The sequence below is a fragment of the Lipotes vexillifer genome, unplaced genomic scaffold, assembly GCF_000442215.2.
Source record: "Lipotes vexillifer unplaced genomic scaffold, Lipotes_vexillifer_v1.1 scaffold212, whole genome shotgun sequence".
Classification (NCBI taxonomy): Eukaryota; Metazoa; Chordata; class Mammalia; order Artiodactyla; family Lipotidae; genus Lipotes; species Lipotes vexillifer.
In genome coordinates this window covers 1,735,532-1,742,877 of record NW_006780016.1, presented here as the reverse complement: position 1 = coordinate 1,742,877, position 7,346 = coordinate 1,735,532, and positions in this window count along the sequence as shown.

The following is a 7,346-nucleotide window of genomic DNA, read 5'->3' as shown; positions in this document are numbered from 1 at the left end:
GCTTCAGTAGTTGTGGCAAGTGGGCTCAGTAGTTGTGGCTCGCGGGCTTAGTTGCTCCGCAGCATGTGGGAATCTTCCCGGACCAGGGCTCGAACCCGTGTCTCCTGCATTGGCAGGCGGATTCTTAACCACTGCGCCCCCAGGGAAGCCCCCACAATCAATTTCAGAACATTTTCATCACACCAAAATGAAACCTGTATCCATTAGCAGTCACTCCCCATTTCCTCCCAACCACCTCAGCTAGAGAGAGTCTCTAATCTAATATCTGTCCCTAGAGCTTTGCTTATTTTAGGCATTTCATTTAAATGGAATCATACGATATATGGTATTTTGTGACTGCTTCCACTTAACATAATGTTTTCAAGGCTCATCTGTGTCATAGCATGTATTAGTATTTCACTCTTTTTTACTGTCACATACTCCACTGTCTGTTCATCAGTTGATGGACATTTGGGTTGTTTCCACCTTTTGGCTACTAAGAAGAATGTTGCTATGAACATTCATGTACAAGTTTTTGTGTGCACATGTATTTTTATTTCTCTTGGCTACCTTGGAGTAGAATTGCTGCGTCACATGTTAAATCCATGTTTAACTTTTTGAGGAAGTCCCAAAATATTTTCCAAAGTGGAAAACACTATTGTATACTCACACCAGAAATGTATGAGGGTTTCAATTTCTGCACATTTTTACCAACACTTACTATTTTCTGTTGTTCTGGTTATATCCATTCTAGTGGGTATAAAGTGGTATCTCATTGTGGCTTTGATTTATATTTCCCTAATGTGTAGTGAGTAAGGATACTGGGCATTTTCTCAAGTGCTTATTGACCATTTGCATACCTTCTTGGGAGAAATGTCTCTTCAAACCTTTGCCCATTTCTAAATTGGGTTATTTGTCTTTTTTATTATTGAGCTGTGTTCTTTGTATATTCTTGATACAAGTCCCTTATCAGATATATGATTTGCAAGTATTTTTTCCCATTCTGTGGGTTTTCATTTTCTTGATCATGTCCTTTGAAGCACAAATGGTCTTAATTTTTGATGAAGTCTAATTAATTTTTTTTCTTTTGTTGTTTGTGCTTTTGATGTTGTATCTAAGAAGGCTTTGCCTAACATGGTCATAAGGATTTACTTCTATATTTTCTTCTGAAAGTTTTATAGTATAACTCTTAAATTTAGTTCTGTGATTCATTTTGAGTCAAATTTTCTATATGGTAGGGATTAAACCTCATAATTTTGTTTGTGAATATCTCAAAACCATTTGTTGAGAAGACCAGTATTTCCCCCATTGAATTGTCTTGGCACTCTTGTGGAAAATCAACTGACCACAAATCAACTGAGGTTATTATTTCTGGATTTTTAAGTTTATTTCATTGATTTACATATCTGTCCATCTACCACTGTCTTGATTACTGTAGCTGTGTAGGTAGTTTTGAAATTGAGAACTATGAGTCTTCCAAGTTTGCTCTCCTTTTTTCAAAGTTGTTTTGGCTATTCTGGGTCCCTTGCATTTCCATGTGAATTGTAGGATCAGCTTGTCAATTTCTGCAAAAACTCCCAGCTGAGATTTTGATATGCATTGCATTGAATCTGTTGATCAATTTAGAAAATATTGCTATCTTAACAATATTTAGTCTTCTAATACTTGAATATGGAATATCTTTCCATTTATTTAGGTCTTCTTTAATTTGTTTCAAAAATGTTTTCTAGTTTTCAGAGTATACACTTTACACTTATTTTGTTAAGCTTATGCCTAAGTATTTTATTCTTTTTGATGCCACTGTGAATGGAATTGTTTTCTTAATTTTAACTTTGGATTATTCATTGCTAGTGTCTAGATATACCATTGATTTTTATATATTGATCTTGTATCCTGCAACCTTGCTGAACTTTATCATGAGTTGTAATGTTTTTTTCAGTCCAGTTACCACCCAGAAGTCCTGGGCGGAAGCCGAGGTCTAGCTTCCATGCTGTCCTGCCCAGCGTATCTGTGCTATCACACAATCCAGCAGGCTTTTAACATCCACGCTGGAGGGCTAGTCCTAAATATTGGGCTGCAGGGCTTTGGGTGAGATGCTGGTTGATTTATAACTTCTAAATATTTCAACATGCTATGTGGTCTCCATTTCCCTGGGTCCCACAAATAACAGAGGTGGGCTTATTTTCTATCTGTAACTCTACTGCCTCACCACTCTCACCACTGCACACTTGCCTCTAGCTTAATGCATAATATTCTATTATTTAGATGTCCATTTTCTTGAGTTAAAGCATTCCTGTAAGACTCCTCTTTATCAGAGAAAGATTGTTGAAATGAGGCTGGATGACTGACCGCTTGTCAGGCATGGTGTAAAGTAAATGTGATTAAACTAAGAATGCATCTTTTGCAGGGGGTGGGGGGCGGTTTGCAGGGGATCATGATCACAGTAGCTATAACGCCTCTCCTTCTTTCAATGGAAGAAATAAAAGATAAACTTTGTTTCTTAACATCTTAATTTAGGAGGAAACTAGGCTTTTCTCCAAAATGATTTTTTTCCTATCCATTTTATTTTCCTCTTTTTATTATTTTTATGATGTATTAAATTGAACCATTTACTTGCAGTATGCTAGTTAAGACAATTTCCTTAGTATTTGCTGAATGATTTGGCAAGCTAGACATCCTAGAGCTAAATTGTAAAATCCCATTAAAACCTAGTCATATAAAAATAAAAGATGCTGCCTGGTGCACTCCATGACATGCTATGGTGAGGTCTCATCACATTATGATAACAAATGCCAAAAAGAAGTGACTTCATGTAATAGAATATGATGAAGACAGAGGAGTATATTAGTGATGCAGCCAACTGCATTTAATTAAATCCCATGTCCAAATTAGTTCTCTGATTGGCATGTTAAAAGAAAACATGTTTACTATGATAGTTCAAGTAGCACAGTTGTTGTTTTAGCAGACAGGCCTTTTAGCCTCTTTTTTTTTGGTCTTCAAGTCTTTTGCCACCCTACAGACGAAGTAGGTGTTACTGAAGTCTCTCATCTCTCAGGCGAAGAGACAGGTTCACATAGGGAAGTAGCTTGCCTGAGTCACCTGCTATTAAGGAGCAGAGCTGGAATACCAACCTAGGTCACAAAGATTCCAGAGTCTGTGCTCTTTCATGTATGCCAAGGGTTGGCCACGATGGCCTGCAGGCCAAACATGGCCAACTGTCTGTTTTCGTACAGTCCAAGGGCAAAGAATGGTTATAATTTTTAATGACTGAAAAAATTTTTTAAAGAACAGTGTTTCATGACATGCGAAAATTTTCTGAAATTCAAATTTCAGTGTCCACGTATAATGTTTTATTGTAACATGGCCATGTCCGTTCATTTATCTGTTGTCTATGGCTACTTTCACACTAGAGTAGCAGAGCTGAGTAGCTGTAACACAGATATATGGCTGGCAAAGCCCCAAACACTTATATCTGGCTTTCTATAGAAAAAGTTTCTTTGCAACACCCCTCACATAGGAACTTAAAAATTCACCTGGAGGCTGTGGCCCTGGGATTTTTAATAAATCCCCAATATCATTTTGAATACTTCTTAAAACAATTCTTATTACTGTTTTACATCATTATTATTTGTGTATTTCCTCCCCCTTCCCATTAATTATTGAGGGCTGGGACCATGCTGAAGTATCTTTGAATGAACAAATGAGTGTGTGGTTCATGTATTAAATCATTAGGTGTATATTTTTGAGTTTCTACTATGTGTCAGGTACTCCTCAGGGATAAAACAGAATGCCTACAGTCTGGGGAGATAAGTAAAAGGCCTGTGATAAAGCTACATTATAAGAGGCCCACATTAATGAAAGAGAATAATACCTGCTATTCATAATGATAACTCATAAGACCCTTCCAGGTTTTTTCTCTTAATTTTTTTAAAAAATAAATTTATTTTATTTATTTATCTATTTATTTTTGGCTACATTGGGTCTCTGTTGCTGCACACAGGCTTTTTCTAGTTGCAGTGAGCGGGGTCTACTCTTCGTTGTGGTGCGTGGGCTTCTCATTGCAGTGGCTTCTCTTGTTGTGGAGCACGGGCTCTAGGCGTGGGCTTCAGTAGTTGTGGCATGTGGGCTCAGTAGTTGTGGCTTGCGGGCTCTAGAGCGCAGGCTCAGTAGTTGTGGCACATGGGCTTAGTTGCTCCGCGACATGTGGGATCTTCCCCGACCACGGCTCGGCTCTAGAGCGCAGGCTCAGTAGTTGTGGCACATGGGCTTAGTTGCTCCGCGACATGTGGGATCTTCCCCGACCAGGGATTGAACCCGTGTCCCTTGCACTGGCAGGCGGATTCTTAACCACTGCACCACCAGGGAAGTCCCGACCCTTCCAGTTTTAAAGATTAAATTATTTTGGTTTCATTGTAGTGTTAGATGTATCTTATAGAATTTAAGGGTTTATACACTGGTAATGCAAAAGTAAGCTGTAATGTCTAGGTATCATCGGAATTTGGGGGCCAAACAACAGGGTGTTAACTATATTTAGAATGGAATGGTGAATTGGTGTGAATCCTTAGGGCTTATGTATACAGCTGTTGTCTGGCTATGATAAAGAAAACAGACGGATGTCATTATACCATAGATGGAATCAGATAGAGAGAACCCATTTTAACTTCAATAGGAGGGAGGCTGAAGATCAATTTTAACACAGTATTATTGTGATATGTAAAATGTTTTAATGAATAAACTTAAAGGATTTTAAAGTAGATTTTAAACTTTGATTTAATTATAATTTTCCAGGAACTGTTTAAAGCTCCCTTTGTAAATATGCTAGGGGACCATATTAAAATGGGAAAACAGATGTTTAGTTGTGATACTACCCCCATCTTTTGGACATGGAAGAAGCAGCTGTTACCACATTGCCCAAGCAGGGTCAATTTTTGAGAGACAGGAGTACAGTCCCTGAAGAGCATTAAGTAGAAAATGACAATGCCTCAGGAAAATAAAATAACAACCAAAAACGTGACAACTTAAAAAAGCCACTTTTCCGTTGATTTATGTATTAGCTATCTATGGCTATATAATAAATTATGCAATCTTATCAGCTCAAAACAACAAATGCTTTTTTTTTTTTTTTTTAATATTGAGCCTTCTTTTAATTTACGTATTTTTATTTTTGGCTGTGTTGGGTCTTCGTTTCTGTGCAAGGGCTTTCTCTAGTTGTGGCAAGCGGGGGCCACTCTTCATCGCAGTGCGCGGGCCTCTCACTGTCGTGGCCTCTCTTATTGCGGAGCACAGGCTGCAGACGCGCAGGCTCATTAGTTGTGGCTCACGGGCCCAGCTGCTCCACGGCATGTGGGATCTTCCCAGACCAGGGCTCAAACCCGTGTCCCCTGCATTAGCAGGCAGATTCTCAACCACTGCGCCACCAGGGAAGCCCAACAAATGTTTTTTATCTCATAGTTTCCGTGTGTCAGGAATCCAGGCGTGGATTGGGCTGGTAACTCTGGCTCAGGGTCTCACAAGATTACCTGACCAGAGCTGCAGTCATCTCTAGACTCAACTGAGCCTGGAGAGTCTACTTCTAAGCTCACTTATGTAGTTGGTGGCAGGATCCAGTTCCCCATGGGCCATTAGACTGATGGCCTCACTTCCTCACTGGCTGTTGGCCAGGGGCCTCCTCAGTTCCTTGTCAGATGGACCCTTTCGTACAGTGGCTCACAACATGGTGGCTGGCTTCCATCAGAGTAAGCAAGCCAAAGAGCAGTAGAGGGCAAGACAGAAATCAGCGTCATTTTGTAACCTAATCCCAGAAGTGACATTCCATTACTTTCATTGTATTCTTATTTATTAGAAGTGAGCCAGTAGATCCAGCCCACCCTCAAAGAGAGGGACTTACACAAGCCCATGACTACCAAGAGGTAGTAAACCACAATTTAATTTTTTCTGATTACAGAAGTGATACACATAAAAATTCAAGTATTGAAAAACGCCATTCATTGATAAAATATATATTGAGTTCCTACTGTGTGCTAGGACTAAGGGATGCAATAATGTTCAAAACAAGCAAGTTTCCCTGCCTTCCTATAGCTTACATTCTGGAAGGACTAAAGCATTGAGAAGCTTACTGTAGTGCTTGGTATACACAAGAAGGCTCTTGAAAGATGTTAGTTATTTTTATTTTTGCAGGGTAGACATCCTGTCACAGAAATAGAGCCTGTGGCATCTCTAATCCTATTGTAGACAAATATGATTTGCTTAACCAGAGCAGGAATGGCCTTTGTTTCACTTACACCTGAAAGAGGCAATTTATAATGGTTTGCAACACTACACACCTGTAACGGACTTTCTCACATTTGTGTTTTTCAAGTGGCCTTTGCCAGAAAAAAATAAAAACTCTACATAGTCCCACGGAAGTGGCTGTCCTAGTAGTTTTCCTGGCATACCCTGCTGACCATCATATCCTTTTGTATTACACGTGCCAAGTTGACCTAACATCTTCCAGTTCAGAATTATTTTAATTGCTTTCTTTTCTAGATGCATCTTTTCAGTCTCTCAAGTGCTCTTTAAAACGTGGCTTCTTGAACCACAAACAAGACTTCAAATGTGTGCCTTGTTATGCCAGTATTCTGTTGTTTTCACTAATTAATATTCCAAATCTCAAAAACTGTCTCAAGATTTTAATTGACTTTTGTCACCCCCATCTCATTCAAGTCCTGTGCTGGCTCTCCTTGTACATTATTATTAAACCATGCATACTGTGCTTCCCCCCACCCCCACCTGATATTTAGTTCTTTCTTGAACTTTGTTTTGAATGACAGTTGAAGGATAATTTATTGTACTGGGCTTCTAACACTAGTATAGTCAGTTACAGTTTGCTATTCCAATTAGGAAAAAACAAGTCAGTCAAGGCAGTTGCTCATTTGTGAGAACAGACATAGCTTATTTGTCCTGTACATAAATTCCTTTGTATAGTATAGAACTAACCCCTCCCTCCCCACACACCGTTGAGAGAACTATAATAACAAATCTGAGTTATAAAATATTTTTATACATACGTTGATTTAGTCTACCAGGTTTAGAAATATATTTCCAAAATACAGTAAAAGGATACGAATTTAGATGAATACAATAGTTGTTCATTGAAATGAGTTCTTTGAAAGCATTCTTTAAAATACTTCGATTAATGGGCTTCCCTGGTGGCACACTGGTTGAGAGTCCGCCTGCTGATGTAGGGAACACGGGTTCGTGCCCCGGTCTGGGAGGATCCCACATGCCGCGGAGCGGCTGGGCCCGCGAGCCATGGCCGCTGAGCCTGTGCGTCCGGAGCCTGTGCTCCGCAATGGGAGAGGCCACAGCAGTGAGAGGCCCACGTACCG